An 18,052-nucleotide genomic window follows, 5' to 3' on the forward strand; every position below is an offset into this window, starting at 1 on the left:
ATGATAATAATGATAGTACATGATTGGTTGTTGGACTGGAGAGATAACATTCCACCAATCATATGCATCTATTTCACGTTGCCAACCTATATTTTTAATGAAAAACTTTCTGAGGGGTACTCGATATTTCTGGGCACCCTGTACGAATCAATTCGTTCGCGAATGATTCACAAAAAATAATTTAATTCGTTCGTGAATGATTCACCAAAAATTGTGTCAATGAATCGATGCGATTCACTTGCCACTTCACTTGAAAACAGATCAAATTCCTATTAAACCGATTCAACCGTAAATTAATTGATCCGTTTGCGAATGATTCACCAAGAAATCAGTAAATGTATATAATCGCCAATCGTTCGTAAGTGATTCGATTCGATTGTTAACAGATCAATTGCTGTACAAATGTTTCAAAAAAGTGAATCAATTCGTTCGTAAAAGATTTTTATCTTAAGAAAAGTCGGCCTTCTCACGCCAAATGCGTGAGAGTTTTTTTTTTCTTTTTTCTGGTTTAGAATTCATGGTAGGTACGTTTCCGCCTTATTTATTGGCTTTTGTTATTTTCTCAAACGCGCCGCACAATATTACCCTATAGAATTGCGCAGTTTGAAACATGCTGAAAAATCTTCAGAATAACGTAGACAATAAGTAGGTACCTTCTGGCCCTACTGCTTGAAACATTCAGCATAAGTACGCCAAGACTGAGAATTTTCCTACTCTTTCAATTATATTTATGACGTTTATTATTCCTATGTAAGGTAAAGAAAGTGGAAGTGTGGGAGAAACGAACGATCGAGATGAAATACAGATAAAGATAGGTACTTATGCATTTTTCGTTATATTTTTTTGTAGGTAATTTGTTAATTTTGAAATTGATATAATGGGAGTATCGATTTTCCTATTTTATTTGAAAGGGATTTAAAAGACATTATGATTTGAAGTGCGATTTAACGATTATTTCGCGAGTTCGAGATATTGAGAATTATTTTTCAAAAAGTTCGTCAATCCAGACAGAGTGACCACCTATGTCACATTCTGTGAGGGTTGGTGAGCAAATAAATGTAAGTGCCCTTTTGATATACCAGGATTATCGATGGTCCCCTTTTATTAAGTTTAAGATATAGTCAAATCAGACTTAGTAATTTTAAGACGAGGAAATGATTCCAGTATGAATCTATGATCTCAGATCTACATACTTATTTAATACGATATTTTAAAGAAATAACTCAATTTATGAGTTCGTTAAATTTTTAGTAAATTTGATATTCATTGATAGAATGACTTTCATAAATTTTAATTATCCTTTTGATTGAACCTAAAAATTCTATCCAATGAGACCTTTTGTCTCATTCCTTGGCTGTTGGCTTAATCAAAATTAGTTTTAAGGAGAAAAGTTTTTAGTTTAATTTTCAAGGATGATTTTTGAAAAATTTATTAAAATAGGTAGCTTATTTGTATGTTGGTGCAAGAAAGTTTTACCTATTTCCATCAAGTCGTTCCTCTATATCCCTAGTCTCACTCCTCTTCCTCATCCTCTCATTCCTCTCTTCTTACCCGCACCTTTCCTATAGGTATAGAAACCTACTCGTTCCTAAAAACTATCAACCTCGACTCAATTCCCGTTTATTTCTAATTACGCCACAAATTAAGACGTTATTACTCACCTCTGGAACATGCCGGACCGCGATACGACGATTTCTAATCGTATTTTTCCGGCAACAAAGAGTATAAGGATCGTTCAACAGCAAAGATGGCGCAATCTTGCTTTCATCATCTTCATCTCGGTCGTCTCCTCCATCTTTTCCTTTTTTTTTTCGTCTTCGACGTCGTCGTCTTCTATATCTGCGTAAAAACAATATCAGACGACTACTTTAGTTATTGTGATTAGGTATACCTAGCACTGTACATAAATACCTAACAAGTACCCGAGTACAAACGCAGAAACCAATACAACAAATAAAAATAAAAATATATGTACGAGTACTTATAGTTCAGTGGCAAAATGTATTTTTTAAGCAATAAACGGCAAATCATGATAACGCTATGAAATTTGGTATGATGAACAAGGACACCAAAAGGAAATTTTTGAGCCCGGGAGCCCATCGCCAAGTCCCATAGGAGGGGAAGGAGGGTGATTTGGGGAGTGGGTTCAACCCCCATTTTTCAAAATTGGGCTATCGGCGCGATATTGGTATCAATTCCATATAATTGAACCCCACTGAGTTCGAAAATACCATTACTTTCAAAATCTGAGGAAGAGGAATGCCTCAAATTTGAGATTTTCTGAGTGAAGTTTTTGCATTTTTCTCAAAAATACCCCAAAATTACAGTTTTTCAACCCTAGACGACACGCTGACCTTCCATCGGCATTTTTATGGTCATTTTCGGATTTTACAGGTCAATTAGAATGCGAATCGACCATCAACACTTTCGCATACCTCAACCGCGAGTGCACAGAGGGGTCAAAAGGGGTTAAAAATAAGCAGTTTTTCGGCATTTTCTTACAAAAATCACGGTTTTTGAACTGTGCACCGGATACAATTGGCGGAAGAAGGTTCTAATGGTGATTTTCGTATTCTGCAGATCAAATACTGTCGAATAAGGCTCAGAGGCACTTTTTACACACCTCCTGGAAGATAGTAGAGGGGGTCAAATTTGACTTTCATCTTGCTTATGTTGAATTAATTTTAGAAATGTAATTAATATGTAGGTATACATTTGCTTACCATCGTGATAATAATGTTTGTATTGATGTTTTTCGTACCGCCGAATCCAACTTTTCAATTATTTTGTCGATTCCAGCCACGGGGGGGGGGCACCATATGAGGGGTGGGTCTATTTTTCACGAAAAATCGACATGTATATCAAAATGTAAGTTTTGGAGGACGCTGCTGATTTCAAAAATTTTATCGATTTTTTATTTGGGTCCAAGCCAAGGGGATGATACTGCGTTCAAGGGGTGGGGGATGAAATTTTTCACAAAAAATCAACATGTATATCAAAATGTAGGTTTTCGAGAACGAACATATTAAAAAATTGGGATGGCATTATGTCGTAAGTCGATTTTAAAAAATTGAAAGTTTGTGAAAAATGCGATTTTTTGATTTGAAACATTAAAAAAAGTCTTGACTGGTGAAGTTGACCTATTTGACCTCTATTTCTACGTATTCCATGAAAAAGTTGATAAAAATCACACTCGTAGCAAAAAATTAAAATTCGTTTATTTTTTCAATTCACTCGGAATTTTGATTTTTTTGGGATGAGTTTACTTATTTCATGGAGTGAAGGGGGTTTTTCAACTTTTTCAACGGATACGTAAAAATAGTGGTCAAATGGGTTAACTTCACCAGTCAAAACTTTTATTCATGATTCAAATAAAAAAATCGCGTTTTTTTGCAAACTTTCAATTTTTTTAAATCGACTTTACCATATAGTGCAATCTTAATTTTTTAACTATCGGGGCGCGGTTATCGAGTAATCCACTGCTGAAATGGATGAAATTGTTCACTGAAAACGTTGACACCCCTTAGTAGCTTTTAAAAAAAGGCTAGAGAGTTGCGATTTGCGCCATTGGTCATCCCTTCGGAAGGTCTTTCCACTAGAAAAATTTCAAAAAAATTGACGTGGAATGGCCCTTTTGTAAATTAAAAAGTAATGTCTTTGGCAAATTAAAAAATTTTTTCAACACGTAAGGTGCCGACTATCATAAAAAAATGTAAGACGGGGTAGATCTTTATAGTATCTAAGTTTTTGAAGGTGGTTGTTCAGAATCTTCCTTGGCTCTGAACCAATAAAAAAATCAATAGCATTTTTGAAATCAGCGTCTTCGAAAACCTACATTTTGATATACAAGTCGATTTTTTGTGAAAAATTTCATCCCCCCCTTGAATGCAGTATCATCCCCTTGGTTTGGACCCAAATGAAAAATCGATAGAATTTTTGAAATCAGCGTCCTCCAAAACTTACATTTTGATATACAAGTCGATTTTTTGTGAAAAATTTCATCCCCCACCCCTTGAACGCAGTATCTTCCCCTAGAGTTGCACCAAAATGAAAAATCGATAGCATTTTTGAAATAAGCGCCCTCAAAAACCTACATTTTGATATACATGTCGATTTTTCGTGAAAAATGGACCCACCCCTCATATGGTGCCCCCCCCCGTGGCTGGAACCGAAAAAATAATTGAAAATTTGGATTCGGCGGTACGAAAAACATCGATACAAACATTATTATCACGATGGTAAGCAAATGTATACCTACATATTAATTACATTTCTAAAATTAATTCAACATAAGCAAGATGGAAGTCAAATTTGACCCCCTCTACTATCTTCCAGGAGGTGTGTAAAAAGTGCCTCTGAGCCTTATTCGACAGTATTTGATCTGTAGAATTCGAAAATCACCATTAGAACCTTCTTCCGCCAATTGTATCCGGTGCACAGTTCAAAAACCGTGATTTTTGTAAGAAAATGCCGAAAAACTGCTTATTTTTAACCCCTTTTGACCCCTCTGTGCACTCGCGGTAGAGGTATGCGAAAGTGTTGATGGTCGATTCGCATTCTAATTGACCTGTAAAATCCGAAAATGACCATAAAAATGCCGATGGAAGGTCAGCGTGTCGTCTAGGGTTGAAAAACTGTAATTTTGGCGTATTTTTGAGAAAAATGCAAAAACTTCACTCAGAAAATCTCAAATTTGAGGCATGCCTCTTCCTCAGATTTTGAAAGTAATGGTATTTTCGAACTCAGTGGGGTTCAATTATATGGAATTGATACCAATATCGCGCCGATAGCCCCATTTTGAAAAATGGGGGTTGAACCCACCCCCCAAATCACCCTCCTTCCTTTCCTATGGGACTTGGCGAAGGGCTCCCGGGCTCAAAAATTTCCTTTTGGTGTCCTTGTTCGTCATACCAAATTTCATAGCTTTATCATGATTTGCCGCTTACTTACAGTTTGCCACAGGACTATTAGGAAGGTATAGTCGAAGATGTCGAGCAAAAATAAAAAAGAATTTAATACACGCACGTCAATCATCCGGTGAAGTATCGCATCGCATTACGCTGAAATATTTATGCTACAGTAACTCATTTTCTGGCTGTATTTACCTTACTTAAATGGCGTACAGTAGCGTTTATTGGCCGTGATACTGTGATGACAAAATCTTAGCTTTAGTCTGCTCCCTTCTCAGCACGCTTCAAAATTATCTGGGCTTAAAACTCGTATAATCTACAACGACTTACGAGTATTTCGAAAACTTTTACTCATAGTTAGAATCGAATCTCGATTTGGATTTATCGTGCGATAATTGGGTATTACAGCCAGATTTTACACGTACCTATACCTATGTCTACTGTACTTTAAACTTATCACCTCACTCTATAATTTTTTGGGTTCGAAATTCGTAATCTATGACTTGCAAAATGTACATTTTGATGGGCCTCGCCTCACGATAGTACGTGTAAGTATGCTATACGTACTTTGTGATTGCACCGAAATAACTGAAAGCTGGAACTGGTCTCAAAAGTTAGTATACATACTCCTATTTTAAAAGCATTTGGTTTGCCAATCCGCAGCTGCAGCGTTAAAGCTCAGCAAAAGCTCAAAAGTTCATAATTTTTCTGAACTTTCAGCCGAGAAAACTGATGGCTCAAATTGGTGTCAAATTATAGCATTTTTCGCGCCGAATCCGAATATGTAGGTCTGCCGACCCTAAAGTGCTGCCAAAGTCCCGCCAGACTGGTTCAAAGGGGGGTCAAATTTCGCAAATTTCATCTTTTTGGGCTAAATTCGCATAAAAAGCTATAAAATCGGTTTAAAAATTATTTTCAAGCAGTTTAACGGAATGCTTTATGGATAAGATTATTTTTAGGCGCCAAAATTTTTCAAAATTTTTATTTTTGGGGGGTGGGGCATAAGAGGGGTGTCGATAAGGTCACCAAATATGGCCTTGTGATACATAAAAATATATTTTTTTTGGGCCGCAGAATTCAATTACGGTGATATTTTTCACATCACTGGGTCTCCCGACCCGCAGCAGCTGCTTTAAAGCTCAGCGAAAGCTCAAAAGTTCATAATTTTTCTGAACTTTCAGCCGAGAAAACTGATGGCTCAAATTGGTACCAAATTATAGCATTTTTACGCTGAATCCGAATATTTAGGTCTGCCGAGCCTAAAGTGCTGCCAAAGCCCCGCCAGACTGGTTCAAAGGGGGAGTAAATTTGGCAAATTTCAATAATTTGAGGAGCTTGGAATCAAAACTCACTTTTGCCATCGGACAAAGTTTCGAGAAAATCGACAATAACTGATTTCGCCTAGTGCGTTGATGAAAAAAACGTCGCAAAGTGTGTCGAGCTCTTGAGTAAGACTACTAAATAGGATTCCATGAGAAAATTTTTTTTTTCAAGTTGCCATATCGTTGCAGTATGGCTTTCAAGTTTGGCAAAAGTGAGTTTTGATTCCAAGGTGGGGTAATTTTACTTTCTTTTGCAAATATATCGAAAAATAAGCCTCCTAAAAGAAAACTAACGACATTGTGTCGATTGGAAATTTAATTCTCTACAATTTTCCTCGACTTAATTTTTCTGTAGAATGCTTCGTTCCGTCTCCAGACAGCTTTAAAAGTTTTGAGCGCTGAATTTTTCCAAAAATTATACTTTCTTTTGCAAATATATAGAAAACTAAGCACCCTAGAAAAAAACTAACGACATTATGTCGATTGGAAATTTAATTCTCTACAATTTTTCTCGACTTCATTTTTCTGTAGAGTATTTTGTTCCGCCTCCAAAGAGCTTTAAAAGTTTTGAGCGCTCAATACATCCAATTTTTTACCTCCTCAGTTGCATAACTTCCAAATTCAAAACGACCATTTTCGCTATTTTCACTATCAGAAAATGCTTCCGAAGTTGCAATTGAATCATTTTGGCTTTGTAGACTGCCATGCGACCTTGAAAATACAGTTTTTTTTATAGCTTGGAGTCAAAACTCACTTTTGCCACTGGCAAAAGTGAGTTTTGACTCCAAGGGCACTTTTTAACACGAAATTGTGAAGAACTGGGGCCGAATTCGGAAAAATGGATTCTGTAGGGTGATAGAGAAATTGAAGAAGTATCCGAATCCGCAAAAAAACGCATATCGATTTTTGGTGGCAAAAGTGAGTTTTGATTCCAAGCTCCTCATTTCATGCTTTTATGTTTTTGGGCTAAATTCTTATAAAAAGTTATAAAATTGGGTTAAAAATTATTTTCAAGCAGTTTAACGGAATGCTCTATGGATAAGATGATTTTTAGACGCCGTAATTTTTCAAAATTTTCATTGGGGGGGGGTTGAGGGGAGTATCAATAAATTCACCAAATATAGCCTTGTGATACATCAAAATATATGTTTTTTATGCCATAGAATTCAATTATGACAATATTTTTCACATTGGAGGGTAATGGAGGGAGGGGCTGGTACCTATCTGAAATTTTCCAAATTTACTCCTCCCCCTTGAACCAGTCTGGCGGGGCTTTGGCAGCACTTTAGGGTCGGCAGACCTACATATTCGGATTCAGCCTGAAAAATGCTATAATTTGGTACCAATTTTGAGCCATCAGTTTTTTCGGCCAAAAGTTCAGAAAAATTATGAACTTTTGAGCTTTTGCTGAGCTTTAAAGCAGCAGCTGCGGGTCGGGAGACCCAGTGATGTAAAAAATATTGCCACAATTGAATTCTTCGGCCCAAAAAACATATATTTTGATGTATCACAAGGCCATATTTTGTGACCTTATCAACACCCTCCTTATGCCCCCCCCCCAATTTTTTTGAAAAATTTTGGCGCCTAAGTCATCTTATCCATAAAACATTTCGTTAAACTGCTTGAAAATAATTTTTAAACCAATTTTATAGCTTTTTAGGGTAATTCTCAAAAAAAGTTTAAATTTCAGTAAGTACTAAAATTTTTCAAAAATGAAAACCTTTTTTTATGATTTTTTTCAAAAGGGACTTGATTGTAGGCATACCCAGGACCCCTGAAATGACGTCAGGCCCAAGTCATCCTCAATAGGGGCGGGGCAGGGGCTTCAAAAAAAATCGGTGTCACATGTTGGAAAAAAAGACTGTTCGCTACTTTTGGGTAGGTATAGGTATAATATTGGAGCAGTTATATTGGTAGCTTTAGCTCACAAAAAGGTCATCAAGTAGGTACCAGGTACTTTTTAATGGGAGTATTCGAACATAATAGGGTAGGTATTTTCCTTCGCCGTGGACAAAAAATCACGATAGCCACGACGAAATACCAAACTGTACTATCCACGACGTAAGAAAAAAAGAACTAAAATTTGTTTTACTGGTAATAGAATCAATAATTTTTCAATTTTCAAAGTTGTGGTCATCAAATACTTACCATTTGAATATTTTCTTTTTTTCAAGAAAAAAAAAATGTCTCTTTTAAACAATACAGTGTAGCCATTTCACCGCAAAAAAAGTCGAATACGAGAGCCAGGAAAAAATAAACAAAAATTGGCCACGGCGATGGACAAAAAACTGATTACATCACTTTATGACCTCGGTTTCAGGGTATTAAGTATCATTCCAAAAATTTATATCAGTTCTTGTAATTCATTTTTGAAGATGAAGTTGAAAAATTCAAGTGGTTACAGGCCACGACGATGGAGTTTTCAGGGTTTGGGGGGACTTGACCCATAGTGGAGGGGGGGTTGGGGGACGTTAAACTATATGCACGTGACCCCTGAGTTGGTATCTACACAATACCACTGAAAAAAATTTCAATTCAAGTAAACCACCCATTATACGATTTTTAAACTTTTTTTGAGAATTACCCTTTGTGCGAATTTAGCCCAAAAAGATGAAATTTGCGAAATTTGACCCCCCCCCCCTTGAACCAGTCTGGCAGGGCTCTAGCAGCACTTTAGCGTCGGCAGACCTACATATTCGGATTCTGCGCGAAAAATTCTATAATTTGACACCAATTTGAGCCATCAGTTTTCTCGGCTGAAAGTTCAGAAAAATTATGAACTTTTGAGCTTTCGCTGAGCTTTAACGCATAGTTCAGTGGCAAACCGTAAGTAAACGGCAAATTATGATAAAGCTTTGAAATTTGGTATGGTGAACAAGGACACCAAAAGAAAATTGTTAAGCTCGGGAGGCAGTCGCCAAGTCCCATAGGAGGGAAATGGGGGTGATTTGGGGGAGGGTTCAACCCCCCATTTTCCTAAATGGGGCTAACGGGGCGATATTGGTGTCAATTCCACATGATTGAACCCCACGGAGTTCGAAAATACCATTACTTTCAAAATCTGAGGAAAAGGCATGCCTCAAATTTGAGATTTTCTGAGTAAAGTTTTTGCATTTTTCTCAAAAATACCCCAAAATTACAGTTTTTCAACCCTAGACGACATGCTGACCTTCCATCGACTTTTTTATGGTCATTTTCGGATTCTACGGGTCAATTACAATGAGAATCGACCATTAATACTTTCGCATACCTCTACTCTGGGTGTACAGAGGGGTCTAAAGGGGTTAAAAAATGGCGTTTTTTCGGTATTTTCTTGCAAAAATCTGAGTTTTTGAACTGTGCACCAGATACAATTTGCGGGAGAAGGTTCTAATGTCGATTTTCGAATACTACAAAGCAAATTCCATCGAATAAGACTCGGAGGCACTTTTTACACCCCTCCTGGGAGGTAGTAGAGGGGGTCAAATTTGACCCTTATCTTGCTTATGTTGAATCAATTTTAGAAATGTAATCAACGTAAGAGTACATTTTCTTACTACCGAAATAATGATGTTTGTATCAATGTTTTTTGTACCGTAGAACCCAAATTTGCAATAATTTTTTCGATTCCAGGTGGGGGGGGGGTGAGACCATATGGGGGAGTAGGTCTATTTTTCACAAAAAATCGACATGTATATCGAAATGTAGGTTTTCAAGGACGCTGATTTCAGAAATGCCATCAGTTTTTCATTTTGGTCGAAGCTAAGGGGATGATACTGCATTCAAAGGGTGGGGGATGAAATTTTTCACAAAAAATCGACATGTATATCAAAATGTAGGTTTTCAGGGACGCTGATTTCAGAAATGCTATCAGTTTTTCATTTTGGTCGAAGCTAAGGGGATGATACTGCATTCAAAGGGTGGGGGATGAAATTTTTCACAAAAAATCGACATGTATATCAAAATGTAGGTTTTCAGGGATGCTGATTTCAGAAATTCCATCAATTTTTCATTTGGGTCGAAGCCAAAGGGGTTATACAGCATTCAAACGGTGGGGATGCAATTTTTCACAAAAAAATCGCCATGTATGTTGAAATGTATGTTTTCGGGGACACTGATTTCAGAAATTCTATCGATTTTTCATTTGGGTCGAAGCCAAGGGAATCATACTGCATTAGAGACAAGAAAGCTTGTGCTGCAATTTTTGATAAAGTGAGAATTGCTTTTTCACTTCATTGGGACTTATAAAAATATTTTTTCAACTTTTTCCTCCAGTCAGTTTTCTCAACCTCATTCTCATATTCTTATGAAAGATCTCAGCGTACATTTATGTACGTGGAGGTAGTGTCTTTGGAATGAAAAAATAAGATATGGAAGGTTTGTTAATTATCATGATTTCTGAATAGTAAAATCATATTCATGATGGACAAACTTTTCATATTCATGCCACAATTCTCGTTCTAAAAAATCTCCATCCAGTAACTAGCCGTTCACATAAATACCACGAATAACCGGAAATATTTGAACAAAATTATGTCGAATAATTTAATCAGACTCCCACTTCTCTGAGCTGGAACACGAAAGGTAATTGAGAGAAAAAGATTGATATCCATGGCAATTTTTTGTAAAAAATTTCATCCACCATCCCTTGAATGCAGTATCATCACCTTAGCTTCAACCCAAATGAAAAATTGATGGAATTTCTGAAATCAGCATCCCTGAAAACCTACATTTTGATATACATGTCGATTTTTTGTGAAAAATTTCATCCCCCACCCTTTGAATGCAGTATCATCCCCTTAGCTTCGACCAAAATGAAAAACTGATAGCATTTCTGAAATCAGCGTCCTTGAAAACCTACATTTCGATATACATGTCGATTTTTTGTGAAAAATAGACCTACTTCCCCATATGGTCTCACCCCCCCCCCCACCTGGAATCGAAAAAATTATTGCAAATTTGGGTTCTACGGTACAAAAAACATTGATACAAACATCATTATTTCGGTAGTAAGAAAATGTACTCTTACGTTGATTACATTTCTAAAATTGATTCAACATAAGCAAGATAAGGGTCCAATTTGACCCCCTCTACTACCTCCCAGGAGGGGTGTAAAAAGTGCCTCCGAGTCTTATTCGATGGAATTTGCTTTGTAGTATTCGAAAATCGACATTAGAACCTTCTCCCGCAAATTGTATCTGGTGCACAGTTCAAAAACTCAGATTTTTGCAAGAAAATACCGAAAAAACGCCATTTTTTAACCCCTTTAGACCCCTCTGTACACCCAGAGTAGAGGTATGCGAAAGTATTAATGGTCGATTCTCATTGTAATTGACCCGTAGAATCTGAAAATGACCATAAAAAAGTCGATGGAAGGTCAGCATGTCGTCTAGGGTTGAAAAACTGTAATTTTGGTGTATTTTTGAGAAAAATGCAAAAACTTTACTCAGAAAATCTCAAATTTGAGGCATGCCTTTTCCTCAGATTTTGAAAGTAATGGTATTTTCGAACTCCGTGGGGTTCAATCATGTGGAATTGACACCAATATCGCCCCGTTAGCCCCATTTAGGAAAATGGGGGGTTGAACCCTCCCCCAAATCACCCCCATTTCCCTCCTATGGAACTTGGCGACTGCCTCCCGGGCTTAACAATTTTCTTTTGGTGTCCTTGTTCACCATACCAAATTTCAAAGCTTTATCATAATTTGCCGTTTATCGCCCAAAAAATACATTTTGCCACTGAACTAGCAGCAGCTGCGGATTGGCAGACCAAGTGCTTTTAAAATAGGGGTATGTATACCAACTTTTGAGACCAGTCCCAGCTATCAGTTATTTCGGTGCAATCACAGTAGGAGGTATAGCTCTTGGACTATTCCTCCAATAGGCTACGGCGCGGCGAGTTTCTTCTTTATCTTTACTCGAAAGCGTTTTTACGGCAAACTGGTTATGCAATTTTATTAACACCGGTGCATGACAACAACCACGTGTAATTCGCAGGCACTGCAGCGTGATAATGGTAATCGCGATTATTAAGCATTTACGAGTACGTACGTATTACGAGAGCGGCAAGTTCGTCGGCGATTCGTAGCAAATTGGTTATTTTAGGGTATTGAAAATTACCGGATGATAATTTTTTTTTTCATTCCCTACTTGCAAAATTAATAACTCACTTTTCATTTCTAAAGTAGGTAGTGACTGGCTTCGAGAACAAATCCTCGTTTCATATTTATTATTTGTATCGTGGATAGCATACTCTACCTACATCGTGGTCCTTAGATATTCACACGAGAGTTGAAAAAAATACGAATTTTGACGGACGTTTCAAATGATGTTGCGTTGCTAAGAGAGGAAACGCATTAACGAAAAATAAATTTGAAAAGCTGCCGTAAAAGGTCGTTTATTTAGTTCGTATGTGTACGCTCGGCGAGCATTTAAAATGTTTTTCTTGGAATGAATCCAGTATCTAAATAATTCTGTCTAGGAAAATTCACTTCGTTGTACGATAATTTGACTTTTAAATTTTCATCAAAACCTAAAATGTCACGGCTCAGAATCGCGTATTTTTGGCTACAGTATGCTCTGCTCGAGGTTCCTTTCTTTCCTTTTTTTTAAATTTATTTTTCCAATGTTTTTTTTCTTTTTTTTTCACGTTCGTTCTTTGTACGCGAGCTATCTAAGTAATGTACCTATACATAGATTGTTTTCTTTTCGTCTCGTATGCATTTTTAAAAATAGTTTTTACAAAGTCTCAACGTTACCAAACTTAGCAGACATCTTAACCTAAGTAAGCTGTAGACATATAGTACCTACGATGACTCAAAAAATGCAAAAACTTTGTCGTAGGAATTCACGTTGGTAACTTGAGAGTTGTTTTGCAGGTTTTAGGAAACTGTAGCGATCTATCGTTATAAAGAATTGCATGACTTGTGCGTTTCTCTACTCGCCTTCGTCGAGCTATCGCTCATTTCTCAAGTTCTCAATAAGTATCTTAGGTATATTCGTAATGCAGATACAATAATACCAAACCTACATTCGGCATTTCATCATTACACAAGCGCTGAATCACTGAAAGCGAGTTACAATAATACGTAGCGAGCTAGCCATTGCCACGTAGGTACATTTATGAAGTACCTACGTACGAGTAAGTAGGCTTCCAGCTAAGCTGAGCAAAATTTAGCAGCATTTTAAATGGTTCTAGTTAAATCATTGTATTCGTATACAGCACTCGGATGATCAGGTGCAATGTGCATAAACGGTGTAGTAGGTACTTGAATGCGACATTTCTGCAATGATAGCTCTAGATACTCGTACGAGTATCATGTATAGATTCAATGTTGATGCGAAGCGTTTGCGTTTCCATACTTGGTTGAAAAATTAGACTACTACGAGTGTAGATACAACAACTGCATACCATCGAGTGCAGTTGTTATATCATTTCGTACTTGGCCATTTTGTTCTTTTTCAAAACAGCTATCTTACAACGAATCAAGCGGCGTATGACGAGTAATTTTTCAGCTAAAAATGCTCACCAATGGTAATATCTACGTATAGGCGACCGCGTGTGAATTGACGACTGGCGAGCATCATTTACGAGTAAGAGTAAAATCAAACAAACGATACTTATAGGCCTTATACGAGTATCTATGCGGTATCTGCGTATGTATACTTAATGGAAATACGTATAGCAAAGGCTATTTTATTAGCTGAGATGATCAAAAAATGAGCCGAGCGACGAATAAGTTCTTTTTATAGGTTAACCATACCTCATTCGCTCAATATTTCTTCATTAATTCTAAACTCTTCGCGCTTGTCATAAAAAAAATGATGGCGATAGCGAAAGGTAACAAAAAATTGCATCGAGTAACTAAGTAAGTAAAAAAATGATAATGGAAAATGGAAAATGAAAACGTAACAAAATTCGTTGCAACAGCAGCTATCGCGAATACGAAAAACTCGAGCGTAACACTACATTTATTTTTCATCAACACCGCGCCGTGGAATTCAGTACTGACTGAGGCAGCGAGTTAGCGAGTTAGCTGTTGGAGAAGTTGGCTAACTGAAATGAGCGCCGGCGTCAGCTTCTTCAATCTATGAAACGGCGTATATTTTCAAATTGACGGCTTTTACGTTATACTTCTCATTTTAGCTACTCGTATTTTCGTATTTACTCGTACGTACCTACCCAGTACCCACCAAATCAACCAACTCTTCTTCGCTCGTATTTATCAACTAATTTTTATGTAGGTACAAATCCAGTTCCAAAGTAAAATATACGCGTACGACGAGTGAGTATAACCCGGCCGAAGTAAATTTCTTCTCAATCGTCCCCCTTTCTTCACTCTGCATGACTTACTCGAGTACGTTTCACGCTCTGAAATTAGAATGCAAAATCCAACAACTCCTTAAAAGCGATAAAAATCTGAACTGAGCAAAAAAAGCTAACAGGAGTAGGAACGAAATTTTCGTTATCGATACTCTGACCATCTAGTAATTGCCGCATACAGCGTCCAAGAAAACGTATACAAAACTGCACAAAATTTAAAATGAACATAGCTGACGTTTCTTTTCAGATTTTTTTATTGAAATAAACTTTTGAAAAATTTCCATACCGCGAAATACCGTGTTCCTTATCACCCGACGTTTTCCCAACATTTATGTAGATAATAGATGCGTTTTAGGCCTGTGATAAAAATCAATGTTATACCTACTCGTACCTACAGTAGTAATTTTCAAAATACATAGGTATGTAAAATATTTCCACCAATCCTTCCCTATAGTTACTAAAAATCACCTACTTGTCAAAAAAAGTGGACACAAAATTTGCACCCCACTTCAAAGAGAAACTGATAAAATTGAAACAGGAGCTGGAAGATATTCGAGAATTTGGTCAAATAATCAAATCACCATATTTGAGAGAAAAATGTTAAGTTGAAAAAACTGAGTACAAACTTTTAGTGGCATCAGCTATAAAACATGCAAATGATGGTAAAATCTTGTCCTCAGGTAACTATACAGGGTGTTAAATAAAGCCTGGGCAATTTTCACAAACAAAAAACGTTATTATGACAAGTTGCCTATCTTGTAAAATGAAGGCGCCACGTGCTCCGCAAAACTGGAAATTTACCAATTTTGAAAAATTTATTAAAAATAAGAAAACGTTTGAATCATTTAAGTGATGCCCCTTACCCATAGTACTCGAGTGGACGAACAAAAAAAGGTTAGTATGACTAATTGCCTATCTTCAAAATTGAAGGGGCAAACCTGATTCAAAATTTCCAAATCTTGAGTGCCCCAAATTTGAATTTTGAACATTGTGCTTGCCCCATCAATTTTGAAGATAGGCAATTGGTCATAATAACTTTTTTTGTTTGTCCACCCGAGTACTATGGGTAAGGGGCATCATTTAAATGATTCAAACATCTTATTATTTTTGATGAAATTTTCAAAATTGGTGAATCTTAGTTCAAAAATGGGGTAATTTCTTCAATACATAGACGGTAAGAAAATGTTTGAATCATTCAAAGGATGCCCCTTACCCATAGTACTCGGGTGGACAAACAAAAAAAGTTATTATGACCAATTGCCTATCTTCAAAATTGATGGGGCAAGCACAATTTTGAAAATTCAAATTTGGGGCACTCAAGATTTGGAAATTTTGAATCAGGTTTGCCCCTTCAATTTTGAAGATAGGCAATTAGTCATACTAACCTTTTTTTGTTCGTCCACTCGAGTACTATGGGTAAGGGGCATCACTTAAATGATTCAAACGTTTTCTTATTTTTAATAAATTTTTCAAAATTGGTAAATTTCCAGTTTTGCGGAGCGTAAGTGGCGCCTTCATTTTACAAGATGAGCAAACTTATAATAGGTAACGTTTTTTGTTCGTCTACTTGAGTTGCACCTATTGTGAAATTATTGCCCACACTTTATTCAACACCCTGTATAACAAAACAGCAGGGGAAATTATAAACCATAGACCAAATCAACAGTCATGAGTCAATTGAAATTATTGCAAATTGTGAGGTCTAGGCCTCAACTCGAAAATCATCAAGCTATGACTTCTTCAATAAATAAATATGTCAACAGACAGGTGTATGACAATTGACAAACGTTTATTAGAGGAACATACAAAGTAACAAACATGATAATCACGCGTGAGATATATAAAACATAATGATGTAATGGATAATTGGTGAACTGCGTCTGTGGCTAGAGGTACTATGCCTCCCACTATGTCACAGTGAGCTGCGCGCACAGAAGCGCTTGGCAGCTTGGCAGACTGGCAGACGTCTGCCAGTTGATGCCACACAAATATAGCAATAATATCTCAACGAAAGAACCCTATGAAATTGCTCGACTATTCAACTCATTCTTCACAAAATTACCAGATCAAACCCCAAATGTCACATGACTTGGGCCCGCTCTCCCTAGTAAATCACACACTACCCTCTTTTTTTGAGAACCCACCAATATGTAAGTATGAAGTACTCGGTGTAATAAATTCCCTTAAAAATTCCACATCAAGAGATCATCTTGGTATTGATGTTAACACACCGAAGCTCTCTGCCCCCTCTGTTGCTTACTCCATTGCTACAGTATTTAACGAATCCATTGAAAAGGATGTTTATCCACATGAAATGAAAACTAGTGTAGTAACACCAGTCTTTAAAAATGGAGAGAAAGATAAACTGAATAATTACAGACCAATATCAATTACCCCAGTTTTCTTTAAAGTATCGATTTGAAAAAATATTCCACAAAAGATTAGCAGCCTTCTTTGAAAAATATAACTTACTCCACCCCAGGCTTGTAGGACCGCTCAGGTTTTGTGGTTGCTCCAAAATCAAGGTCCAGTCCGGTTATTCGGTTCTGCATTTTTTGTCTTTCTAGGTCGATCCGGTTTGGTCCTGACCAGAAATTTTCATCATGGTCATGGGTCAGCCCAGGTCCAAAAAACAGTCTTCGTTTTTCAGAAAGAAAAAAGCTTCCTAACACATAAGATGAGTTGAAAAATGGGATTTTTACTTTCGAAACATTGAAACTTCGAAAGAAATTCAATCACAATGGAAATGTATTCGAAATATGCATCTAAAATGGCATTATAAATTTGAAAAATTGGTCATCCTCATAACTGAGGTCCAAACTGCGGTCATTGGTCTGATTTTTTAGAAAGGTCTTCGGTCTCAGTCTGTTTCAGTTATTTTTTCTGAAAAGGGTCATCTGTTTGGTTTATATTTTTTTTTTGTTTTTTATATTTCATCTTTTAAAATTACAACGGCCGCTATTAGCCACAATTAATTATTCTAACAAAATTTACAATATTTTGCGCATAAGGGGCCCAGTGGTCCCTTATGCATGAGGTTAATATTTACATAATTTTTTTTAGTGGTCTAAGGTCCAGTCCGGTCCACTTGGTCTTGTGTGCATTTTTGGGTCCAGTCGTGGTCATCAGCCCAGTTTTTTGATCCGGTCTGACAAGCCTGCTCCACCCATCACAGTTTGGCATTCAGAAAAATGAGGTATTGAATGGTCTCCAACAGAAGAAAAGCCTATTGGCAATTCTTTGTGACTTATCCAAGGCTTTTGATAGGATGGACCACAAAATTCTGCTAGAAAAATTGGAGAAATATGGTGTTAGACAAGCACTATCAGATTGGGTCAAAAGCTACTTGTCTGATAAGAGTCCAAATTATGAAAATTAACAATAGCACATTTTCTGATGCAGAACCTATTACGCAAGGGGTAAGTCCGGTAAGTACTTCAAGGGTCTATCTTACGGTCCACTGTTCTTCATTACCTATTTATGTTAATGATTTATCAACCGATTTTGGATATAGTCTCA

General features: G+C 36.8%; 1 protein-coding gene across 1 annotated transcript in view; it reads right to left on the reverse strand.

Moving 5' to 3' along the window:
• Positions 1-14,210, reverse strand: part of Nmdar2 (NMDA receptor 2) — a 188,010-nt gene extending 173,800 nt beyond the window's left edge. The window contains exons 1-2 of the mRNA XM_065355837.1: positions 13,974-14,210; positions 1,662-1,839 (exon numbers count right to left, since the gene is read on the reverse strand). The gene's annotated coding sequence lies outside the window, so the exon portion shown is untranslated. The remainder of the gene's footprint in view (positions 1-1,661; positions 1,840-13,973) is intronic.
• Between the last annotated feature and the right edge of the window lie 3,842 nt (positions 14,211-18,052).

The sequence above is a fragment of the Planococcus citri genome, chromosome 3 (genome assembly GCF_950023065.1).
Source record: "Planococcus citri chromosome 3, ihPlaCitr1.1, whole genome shotgun sequence".
NCBI classification, from domain to species: Eukaryota; Metazoa; Arthropoda; class Insecta; order Hemiptera; family Pseudococcidae; genus Planococcus; species Planococcus citri.